This window comes from Capricornis sumatraensis, chromosome 12 (genome assembly GCF_032405125.1).
Source record: "Capricornis sumatraensis isolate serow.1 chromosome 12, serow.2, whole genome shotgun sequence".
NCBI lineage: Eukaryota > Metazoa > Chordata > Mammalia > Artiodactyla > Bovidae > Capricornis > Capricornis sumatraensis.
Window position 1 is genome coordinate 10000158 of NC_091080.1, and position 12489 is coordinate 10012646.

The window sequence follows — 12489 nt, forward strand, 5'->3', positions numbered from 1 at the left end:
AGAGTCCCAGAACTTACTCATCATACAATAGAAAAGTTGTACACTTTGACAAATATTTCAAACTTCTTTCACATACCAGACCTTGGAAACAATTAATCTACTCTGTATTTCTATAAATTAATCCCTTTTGTATTCAACATGCACGTGAGATAATACAGTAGTTATATTTCACTGTCTGACTTTCTTCACTTAGAGTAATGACTTCATTGTTCTTTCATGTTGTGGTGAACCAGACTTCTTTACTTCTATAATACATGAGCTTGTCCACCTCATAGCTCATTTAATTATCAGATTCCCTGACTAATATTTTTTCATTTACCAACTTGAATAAATTTTAGATTTACGACTGAATATATCTATCCAAGACATACTAGTTTTAGATTTTGCTTTGGATTCATAACACTCAATATTTTATTTCATGATTGTTGGGCTTCTACTGAATTACTTACCTACTTAGTTAATTAATGCTTGTTGGTGACACTAGTTTATATTCATTAGTACAGATGGTACAGTATGTCCCACTAAATATAAATAATGCTCAAAAATCTCTCAGGAAGCACATAACAAATCTTCAGGTAAATTGAAACGTTGTTTGAATGAAAGAATAAACCAATGAAATTTGATCAAGTTAGAAAATTCAGGAAAATTTTCAACAAAGAGGAGGTACTATATATACATTTTTGATACATATGAGCATGCTGTATTTGGAGACTGTAACATTTCTAAAATTTGGGCTATATAGCAAATGCTCATTTATAACATTTTAAGCATTGGAGAATTTTTGGTTCTCTTGTATGATGAAATATAATTCAAAAAATACAAACCAAAAATGTGTTTGTGTGTGTGAAATATATACATTTAACCCCATCTTTTAAGTTTCACTTTTTGGGGAATTTTTGGTTCTCTTGTATGATGAAATATAATTCAATAAATACAAAACCAAAAATGTGTTTGTGTGTGTGAAATATATATATATTTAACCCCATCTTTTAAGTTTCACTTTTTCCAGAGCCTGTTTCACATATTTGTTCCTTAGACTGTAAATCAGAGAGTTTAACATTGGAGTCACAAGACTGTAAAACAATGAGGTCATCTTTTCTTGATCTAGAGAATTAGGATTAACTCGGCCTGAAATACATAAAAAGCAGAGTTCCTTGGAAAATTGCCACTGCAGTTAGATGGGAGGTGCAGGGGGAGAAAGTTTTGAACCTCCCCTCAACAGAGTGGATCTTCAAGACTGAAAGAGTAGTATAACAATAAGAGACAAGGACTCCTGAAATGGTAGTCAGTTCAATGAATCAAAAAAGCAGGAATAATGCCAATCCATTGACCTGTATATCAGAGCAGGAAAGGAGGAAAAGTGGAGGTAAATCACATAAGAAATAGTTACTTTCATTTTACCCACAGAAACATAAGTGGAATGCTAATGTATGAATCTATCATTTCCACCAGGTAAACCCCAGCCATGAGCAGGGAGCTCACCCCGCTGTACATGCTGACCACAAAGAGCAAGGGGCTGCTGATGGTCTTAACCCAGTCATAGGCCATCACTGCCAGCAGAAGAGATTCAGAATCCATAGAGATACAGAAGACAAAGAACTGCAGAGCACAGACACTGAAGGAGATTGACTTGTTCTTGCCAAATTTGTCCACCAGTATCTTGGCCAACAAAGGTCCATCTAGTCAAAGCTATGATTTTTCCATTAGTCATGTACCAATGTGACATTTGGGCTATAAAGAAAGCTGAGCACCAAAAAATTGATGCTTTTGTACTGTGGTGTTGGAGAAGACATTTGAGAGCCCCTTGGACTGCAAGGAGATCCAACCAGTCCATCCTAAAAGAGATCAGTCCTGGGTGTTCATTGGAAGGACTGATGTTGAAGCTGAAACTCCAATACTTTGGCCACCTGATGTGAAGAGTTGACTCATTTGAAAAGACTCTGGTGCTGGGAAAGATTGAAGACAGGAGGAGAAGGGGACAACAGAGGATGAGATGGTTGGATGGCATCACCAACTCAATGGACATGCGTTTGGGTAAACTCTAGGAGTTGGTGATGGACAAGGAGGTCTGGCGTGCTGCAGTCTATGGATTTGCAAAGAGTCAGACATGACTGAGTGGCTGAACTTTTTCCTTAGACCTACTTAAGTATACATGCTCATGGTTCACATGCAGATGAATTTGTCCGTTTTTATTTTTATTGTGGTACTGAAAGGGTAACAGGAAGGAAGGCCAGGGGTCTCCAAATGGAGAAAATAGGCTGCAAGTGTCAGACATTTTTATCTCCCTTAAGCGCCAGGAGGAAACAAACTAGCGGTATACTTTTTCCTTCTCTATACAAATTTAAACGAAGGTTTCTCTTAAAATACTGTGTTGTCATAATGACACCTGGTTTCACCTGAAGTTAACTGTTCTCAAACCTTGAGTTAACCAATGCATTTTTCTTATGGAAACGTTTGTCTTAAGCTATGTTTATGTACTATGCATTTACCCCAGATTCTGTTTTCAAGTCAGTTCTGCCTAATGGCTCAGAACCTACTTGATAAACCAGTATGTTATATTCAGATATTGTTCCCCTAATCTATGTAAATGAAACTATTTGTATGGTGATCTGCCCTTCTACAAGATTCAAGTCAATCGTTTTATGGCCTGGGATGAATCATCTGGTGCCAAAATTATTCCAAAATGCATCTTATGGGTGAGGGGCATGGTGCCATTCTGAGTTTTAAGACATTCCTTTCTTTCATTAACAGACTGCTAGTGACTATATAACATTCAACTGAAGACTAACAGGGGGGTACTCTTTCTGCCCCCTTCTGATGCCTATGTCAGAAACTTTCTCTGTCTCCTTTATACTTTAATAAAACTTTACTACACAAAAGCTCTGAGTGATCAAGCCTTGTCTATGGCCCTGGATTGAATTCTTCTCCTCCGGAGGCCAAGAATCCCGGCATCGTATTGTTCAGCAACAACATTTTGGTACCCACACGAATTTTTCAATAAAACAAAACATACCTTAAATTTCTGTATACACTTGCCCAATGATGAAAGGATTAAAGGCTTTCCTTTGGACTTCCCTGGTGGCTCAGATGGTAAAGCATCTGTCTACAATGTGGGAGACCTGTGTTCCATCCCTGGTTTGGGAAGATCCCTTGGAGAAGGAAATGGCAATCCACTCCAAGACTATTGCCTGGAAAATCCCATGGACAGAAGACCCTGGTAGGTTAGAGTCCATGGGGTCGCAAAGAGTCAGACACAACTGAGTGACTTCACTTTCTTTCACTTTATGAACTAAGAGTAAATAAAGTAAATAATAAATTGTTATATCATGGATATCAGTAAGTTTAGTCAGATCCTCCTTATTCTGAAAAGAAAATATTATTTCTTGTCATTAAATAGAGGTTTTAATAGGTAAGCTGGCATAAAATGCTTCACTTATAATTTTTTTTCTCTAAAAGTTAAGTATATTATCTTATGTTCTTTAAGTTAGGATCTGGAAATCTACTTGAAATGAGGTCTTGAGTAGCTGAACAATAGGCAGATAGCTTTTTATTTCACCAGGTACACTGGGACTTAAATCCCTAAAGTTAATGCTCATACACTTTTATTAATTATTTCCCTGCTTCTATATATTCTGTTGTGAACTCAGAAACAGCTTGGCAAAAGGTGAGTTTTTGTGCTTCATTGTTGTCACTCAATTGTGCTATGGTAAGAAGGATACTGTAAATTGTTTGTAGGATTGTATTACAGTTACCCTGAAACTATCTCCTTCTTCTGTAGTTACAGAGGAAACCTAATGAAACTCAAAAAGATCTCTCTCAATCATTTTCAAAGCTTTTGGATTGTTCATTGTGTTTTTGAAACTTTATCCTTCATTCATAACTCATTTAGGAATTAAATTCTATTTCAACTGTATTTTCCTTAATATTAACATGTAATACATACACCATAAAATTCGCCCTTCTAATGTATGCAGTTTTTCTGTTTGTTTTGTTTTCATTATATTTTCAAGGTTGTTCAGTTATCACCAGCATCTGCATTCAGAAAATGTTCACCAGTCTCATAAGAAAACTGTACTTATTAGCACTTGCTCCCTCTCTGAAACCTCCCCCACCCCTGAAACCTTTAATCTACGTTCTGAGTCTATGTGGTTTCAAATTCTTGGTTTTGAATATAAACAGAAGCATGCAATGAAAAAAATTTTTTTTTTCCTTTCAGGCTTCTTTTCTTTAGTGAAATACTATACTATATTTGCTTCATGGAAAGGGAAATGGCAACCCACTCCAGCATTCTTGCCTGGGGAGTCATGTGGATGGAGGAGCCTGGTGGGCTGCCATCTATGGGGTCACACAGAGTCAGACATAACTGAAGTGACTTAGCATGCATGTGTGCATTGGAGAAGGAACTGGCAACCCACTCCAGAATTCTTGCATGGAGAATCCCAGGGACAGAGGAGCCTGGTGGGCTGCCATCTATGCAGTCGGACAGAGTCAGACACGTGTGAAGCAACTTAGTGGCAACAGCAGCATATTTGCTTCAGTAAAATATTTAAGTAAATATAATATCAGCCACATTGTGCTTGTGTCAGAAATCTGTTTCATTAGTTAGCATAATAATATTTCATTATATGGATGGATATAACACAGTTTATTGATCCTGTCCTCAGCTGGATGAACATTTGGTTATTTCTACTCTTTGGCTATTTAGAATAATGATGCCATGTCATTCTGTTAGTGCTGCCTTTCAAGCAGACTTCATCATCAGAGAACATTTTATTCCCATCCTCCAACCACATGTCCAAGAATTAACTTTGTAACTTCTTCATATTCTCTAAGCAGTGCACCCTTCTCTGAATTATGCTTATTTTATTCATGTAAGAATCTCTTTACTACATTTAAGGCCTCAAGAATAAGAGCATGCTTATTTTCTATTTTCTAAACCCCTTGATAAAATGATTTGGGTAGGTAGTGCTTTTAAAATATTGTTCACTCAGTACTTCTGTCTATTAAAGTGGAGAACGATATACAAAGAAAAGAAATATACCTATTTTGGGATTTTTCTTTGGATATGCATGTGTTTCCCTGACAGCTCAGTTGGTAAAGAATTTGCCTGCAATACAGGAGACCTGGGTAAGATTCCTGGGTTGGGAAGATCCCCGGGAGAGGGAAATGGCAACCCACTCCAGTATTCTTGCCTGGAGAATCCCATTGACAGGAGCCTGGCAGGCTATAGTCCATGGGACTGCAAGAGTCAGACATGACTTAGCAACTAAACCACAATAGCTCATATGTGCAAAAATGACTACTTTAAAATAATTACGCATGGAGAAGAGTTTTCTACATCAGTAGAGTTCTGCTTTATTTCTTAAAATAATTTGCTTGCAAATATGCATATTAGTTCTTGAGAAAATATATATCAAAATTTTCACTTTATGGTCTTCCCCAAATCCTTCTCAACAGAGAGCAATGAAATTCTCTGTACTCCTAAAACTCACTCTAACCTCTCTGTATCTGGTGTGATAAGGGTACTTCCTGAGGTCTCTGAACTAATCTTCCTTTCACAGTAACCTGAATGATTTAAATGCCAATTATTCTTTTTTTGTAATTTAAATTTATTATTTTAATTGGAGGTTAATTACCAATCACTCTTAATTTTTATGTGTGCTGTAGATGTACTGCTTCAGTCAGGGATTTTGTGTAAGTATATGCACAACAAAATTGAAAAAGATTATACACAAGCTCTGACAGATCTAATTAAAGAATTAAAGCTATTAATAAATCTATCTGGAATTAGAAATTACAGAGTTCTACAATGGGAAAATGACAGTTTGGGTAGATTAAAGATAACTGTCATTTTTCACACATATTTCTTATAGATACATTATCTATTTATCCTCTCTGAATATTTGCTACACGTTAGCTGCTTTCGGAGAAGGCAATGGCACCCCACTCCAGTACTCTTGCCTGGAAAATCCCATGGGTGGAGGAGCCTGGTAGGCTGCAGTCCATGGGGTTGCTAAGAGTCAGATACGACTGAGCGACTTCACTTTCACTTCTCACTTTCATGCATTGGAGAAGGAAATGGCAACCCACTCCAGTGTTCTTGCCTAGAGAATCCCAGGGACGTGGGAGCCTGGTGGGCTACCGTCTATGGGGTCGCACAGAGTTGGACACGACTGAAGAGGCTTAGCAGCAGTAGCAGTAGCTGCTTTACCCAACAGATATTGGCAGAAATAATGTAAGTCAGTTTTGTGTTTCTCCCCTCTGCCCACTCTGCACTACACAATATGTGGGATCTTATTTCCCAACCAGGGAAGGAAGTGTGCCTGCAGTAGAAACATGGAGTCACCCATTGGGCCTCCAGGGGAACACCTGTGAGTCAATCCTGCATTAAGCCTTTAAAGACAATATCTTAAAGCCATGTGATACCAGGTAGGAAGTCCATCTAACCATCTGAGAATACGTTGTGACAGATTCTGAGATTGCTTAAAGGCGGAAGAGGAGAATATGAACTCATCTGTCCAGCCATTCTCATCCAGTGACAGATGTGAGTTACCTTATAACCTAGCCTATCCTTCCACTGAATATTTCATGTGACCTCAGTCAACATGAGGATGAACAAAATAATGAATCAGTGATTCTATTTAAGTACTACTCAGCCATTAAAAAGAATACATTTGAATCAGTTCTAATGAGGTGGATGAAACTGGAACCTATTATACAGAGTGAAATAAGCCAGAAAGAAAAACACAATACAGTATACTAATGCATATATATGGAAATTAGAAAGATGGTAACAATAACCCTGTACACGAGACAGCAAAAGAGATACAGATGTATAGAACAGTCTTTTGGACTCTGTGGGAGAGGGAGAAGGTGGGATGATTTGGGAGAATGGCATTGAAACATGTATAATATCATATATGAAATGAGTCACCAGTCCAGGTTCAATGCATGATACTGGATGCTTGGGGCTGGTGCACTGAGACGACCCAGAGGGATGATACGAGAATGGAGGAGGGAGGGTGGTTCAGGATGGAGAACACGTGTATACCTGTGGCAGATACATGTTAAGGTATGGCAAAACCAATACAATATTGTAAAGTAATTAACCTCCAATTAAAATAAATAAATTTATATTAAAAAATTTAAAATATATTAAAGAAAGATACTGCTAAGTCATGTCCAACTCTTGTGAGCCCATATGTAGCCTGTCAAGCTCCTCTGTCCATGGAATTCTCCAGGCAATAATACTGGAGTGGGGTGACCTTTCCTTCTCCAGGGGAACTTCCCAACCCAGGAATTGATTCCAGGTCTCTGGCATTGCAGGGAAATGTTTACCGACTAAGCTACACAGGAAGCTATTTAAGTCATGTGGTTTTGGAATACTGTTTAGGCAGCAAGAGATAACTGCAGCAGTGTGGATATATAAATAAGATAATATTTTAGGGGTAATTATTTTATATATATATATTTATTTTATATATTTGCATTATATATTTATTATACATATTAATATACATCTGAAAAGTGAATAAAATATTTGAAAAGAATATCTACACATCTGAAAAAGAACTTGTATCCAAACTTTATGAAATGCTCTCATCAATAATAAAAAAACAAATAATAATAATAAAATTTAGGCAAAGGATTGAATAGATATGCCCACCAAGAAGATGTGCAAATTGAAATATTGTATATGAGTTTGCTCAGTATTGTCAGTTTTTAGGAAAATGACAATAAATTGACAATATCTGCTAAATGGATTAAAATTAGAAATACTGATCATACCTAATTTTTCTTGTTTCATCTGAATTCTCATTTGGGATTTAACAATGACACAGATTTTTGGAGTTACTTCTCTGATTATTTCTTTTATTTTTTTCTAGCTTTTAACCTACCTTTTCTTCTCTAAAGCTAGGAAACTCATCAAACTAAATTTCATGTAATGACTGTGTTTTTGGTTTTGGGAAAATAATAGGGATACTTTATTATGTATTTTTGTATGTCACTGCCATTCTTGGTGTGACCACCTCAATCCTCAAATACCAACTGTCCTCCTGTGGAGACACAGCTGAGGCAAAGCTTAAGTCACATAACTAATTGTCAATAATGTTCCACCAGTTAAAATCAAGAAACTGATATCTCTGTCTTACAAAAGACTTTGCGACCATTATCTTTTTATTTTCTGGCACACTGTGGATGTGTGTAGCAAAATCCTTGGTCACCTAATTCTATTCCCGTCCTAATTAATTTTTCCTGAGGGAAAAATTAATGCTATTTTCTGGGATAAAAAATATCCCTTGGGTTACATTTTAATCAACCAGACCTGGTATTAGCTTTTTGTCAGTGCTGCTCCTCAAGACCACACAGGATAACCTTCTTTCAATCTACTCCCACCCAACAATTTCAACCTGGCTTTGGGTAGCTACATTATTAATACAAGCTGGGTAACCTAAAATATCTCCCAGTGGGATTTGTGTTTCCAAAAAATGGAGATATGCGATAACTGAAAAGCATTTGTCAAGGAGAAAATGTATGCATTGGATAAGACCAAGTGAGAAAAAATTTCAGGATTTCCTTGTGGCCATTTTGGACTTCCCTCGTGGCTCAGATGTTAAAGCATCTGCATACAATGCAGAAGACCTGGGTTCGAACACTGGGTCAGGTAGGTCCTCTGGAGAAGGAAATGACAATCCACTCCAGTACTCTTGCCTGGAAAATCCCATGGATGGAGGAGAATGGTAGGCTACAGTCCATGGGGTCACAAAGAGCTGGACATGACTGAACTACTTCACTCACTCACTCATGGTGACAGTAAAATCCTGGCTAGGCAACTACCTACTCAGAAGATAACTTTCTCAGAACATGGTTTTATTTTCCTCAAATCTGGAGTGCTGTGATACAGAGTTCACTGCATGATCAGGTACCAAATTTCATTAAGTCTCATGGCTGCTGGAAGGATGACTAGGAGAGCCAGGGGGTGGCTATAGACAGTGTTGTTCTACAAGAAAGGAGTACTTCTAGTTATATAAAGATTAATTGTTTACTAAGATATGAATGTGTGCACTACATCAGTTTCACAAATATATAATCAATACTTATTTTGTATAAGAAACTATCATATTAAAAAAATTAGTACTCTGATAGTGAATATGCTTTAAGTAAAACTCTTTTTTAAGAGTACAATACATATTTAGAAAATTTCTTCTATAAATGTATGGCTTAGTAATGAAGAAATTCTGCTTCCAGTACAAAAACAAAGAGAAAACATTACTAACATCTCAGAAATTGTCCCCCCACATCCATCACAAATTGATACCAAATATAATACTTCAGGCTTTTCCCAGGTGACTCAACTGGATAAGAATGCAGCTACCAAGAGGGGAGATAAAAGAGACACAGGTTCAATCCTTGAGTCAGGAAGATCCCTTGGAGGAGGGCAAAACAACCCACTCCAGTGTACTTGACTGGAGAATCCAACGTACAGAAGATCCTGGCAGGCTACAGTCTATAGGGTTGAACAGAGTCAGACAGGATTGAGGAGACTTAATAGGCACACATGATACTCAGTTTGGATACTTTTGAAGTATACAGTAATAAAGAACATACAGTTTTCACAGCTTTATTTTTGACTTCTTTTACACAATTCACACTCGTTGTGTAGTTTTCCCAGGTATAAACTCATCATACAGTAATTTATCTAAATTAGAGACGGGGTCAGTATATTGACCTCTAAAGTTTCATTGGAGATGGATATACCATTTATCTGTGTATTTTCATAGTTGCTTTTGTGATAAAGGAAAAATCTGAGGATTGTGACAATGTTTAGTTCAGTTCAGTTCAGTCACTCAGTCGTGTCCAACTTTTAGCGACCCCATGAATCGCAGTACGCCAGGCCTCCCTGTCCATCACCAACTCCCAGAGTTCAACCAAACTCACGTCCATCGAGTTGATGATGCCATCCAGCCATCTCATCATCTATCATCCCCTTCTCCTCCTGCCCCTAATCCCTCCCAGCATCAGGGTCTTTTCCAATGAGTCAACACTTTGCATGAGGTGGCCAAATTACTGTAGTTTCAGCTTTAGCATCATTCCTTCCAAAGAACACCCAGGACTGATCTCCTTTAGAATGGACTGGTTGGATCTCTTTAGAGTCTAAGGGACTCTCAAGAGTCTTCTCCAACACAACAGTACAAAAGCATTAATTCTTCAGCACTCAGCTTTCTTCACAGTCCAACTCTCACATCCATACATAGACACTGGAAAAACCATAGCCTTGACAAGACGGACTTTTGTTGGCAAAATAATGTCTCTGCTTTTGAATATATTATCTAGTTTGGTCATAACTTTCCCTCCAAGGAGTAAGCATCTTTTAATTTCATGGCTGCAATCACCATCTGCAGTGATTTTGGAGCCCAAAAAAGTAAAGTTTGATGTTGTTTCCACTGTTTCCCCATCTATTTCCCATGAAGTGATGGAACCGGATGCCATGATCTTAGTAGTTCTGAATGTAGATCTTTAAGCCCATTTTTTCACTTTCCTCTTTCACTTTCATCAAGAGGTTTTTAGATTCCTCTTCACTTTCTGCCATAAGGGTGGTGTCATCTGCATATCTGAGGTTATTGATATTTCTCCCGGCAATCTTGATTCCAGCTTGTGCTGCTTCCAGCCCTGTGTTTCTCATGCTGTACTGTGCATATGTTAAATAAGCAGGGTGACAATATACAGCCTTGACGAACTCCTTTTCCTATTTGGAACCAGTCTGTTGTTCCATGTCCAGTTCTAACTGGTGCTTCCTGACCTACATATAAGTTTCTCAAGAGGCAGGTCACGTGGTCTGGTATTCCCATCTCTTTCAGAATTTTCCACAATTTATTGTGATCCACACAGTCAAAGGCTTTGACATAGTCAATAAAGCAGAAATAGATATTTTTTCTGGAACTCTCTTGCTTTTTCAATGATCCAGCATATGTTGGCAATTTGATCTCTGGTTTCTCTGCCTTTTCTAAAACCACCTTGAATATCTGGAAGTTCACAGGTCACATATTACTGAAGCCTGGCTTGGAAAATTTTGAGCATTATTTTACTAGCATGTGAGATGAGTGCAATTGTGTGGTAGTTTGAGCATTCTTTGGCATTGCCTTTCTTTGGGATTGGAATGAAAACTGACCTTTTCCAGTCCTGTAGCCACTGCTGAGTTTTCCAAACTTGCTGGCATATTGAGTGTAGCACAACTGGAATTCTGTCACCTCCTCTAGCTTTGTTCATAATGATGCTTTCTAAGGCCCACTTGACTTCATATTGCAGGATGTCTGGCTCTAGGTGAGTGATCACACTGTCATGATTATCTTGGTAGTGAAGATCTTTTTTGTACAGTTCTGTGTATTGCCATCTGTTCTTAATGTTTTCTTCTTCTGTTAGGTCCATACCATTTCTGTCCTTTATTGAGGCCATCTTTGCATGAAATGTTCCCTTGGTATTCCTAATTTTCTTGAAGAGATCTCTTGTCTTTCCCATTCTGTTGTTTTCCTCTATTTATTTGCATTGATCCTTCAGGAAGGCTTTCTTATCTCTCCTTGCTATTCTTTGGAACTCTGCATTCAGTTGCTTATATCTTTCCTTTTCTCCTTTGCTTTTCACTTATCTTCTTTTCACAGCTGTTTGTAAGGCCTCCCCAGACAGACATTTTGCTTTTTTTGCATTTCTTTTCCATGGGGATGGTCTTGATCCCTGTTTCCTGTACAATGTCATGAACCTCCAGCTATAGTTCATCAGGCACTCTATCAGATCTAGTCCCTTAAATCTATTTCTCACTTCCACTGTATAATCATAAGGGATTTGATTTAGGTCATACCTGAATGGTCTAGCAGTTTTCCCTACTTTCTTCAATTTGAGTCTGAATTTGATAATAAGGAGTTCATGATCTGAGCCAGAGTCACCTCCTGGTCTCATTTTTGCTGACTCTATAGAGCTTCTCCATCTTTGGCTGCAAAGAATACAATCAATCTGATTTCGGTGTTGACCATCTGGTGATGTCCATGTGTAAAGTCTTCTCTTGTGTTGTTGGAAGACAGTGTTTGCTGTGACCATTGTGTTTTCTTGGCAAAACTCTGTTAGCCTTTGCCCTGCTTCATTCTGTATTCCAAGGCCAAAGTTGCCTGTTCCCCCAGGTTTATGGACTATAAATTCTAATATATACTCTATTTAACACTTTAAGGATGTTTGTCAATTCCTTATCTAAAGTGTTGAAAATCTGGGGATTGCCTTCAGTTTTATATTATTACAGTTAATTCAATGAAAAACATTTTTGTATAAGTCTTTTGGTTGTCATATTCCATTTTTGAACCATAGGAAATATATTATTATATGTTCTACGGTATTAGACACAGTTTAGAGTTTTAGAAAGTATACAGACAATTCTTATCCAATGATAAATTGTAAAACCCTTACTTGTTCCACATCCTCATTAACAGTTGCTAATTCAATCAT

General features: G+C 37.6%; 1 pseudogene; it reads right to left on the reverse strand.

Moving 5' to 3' along the window:
* Positions 1-976: 976 nt before the first annotated feature.
* Positions 977-12489, reverse strand: LOC138089313 (olfactory receptor 5W2-like; annotated as a pseudogene).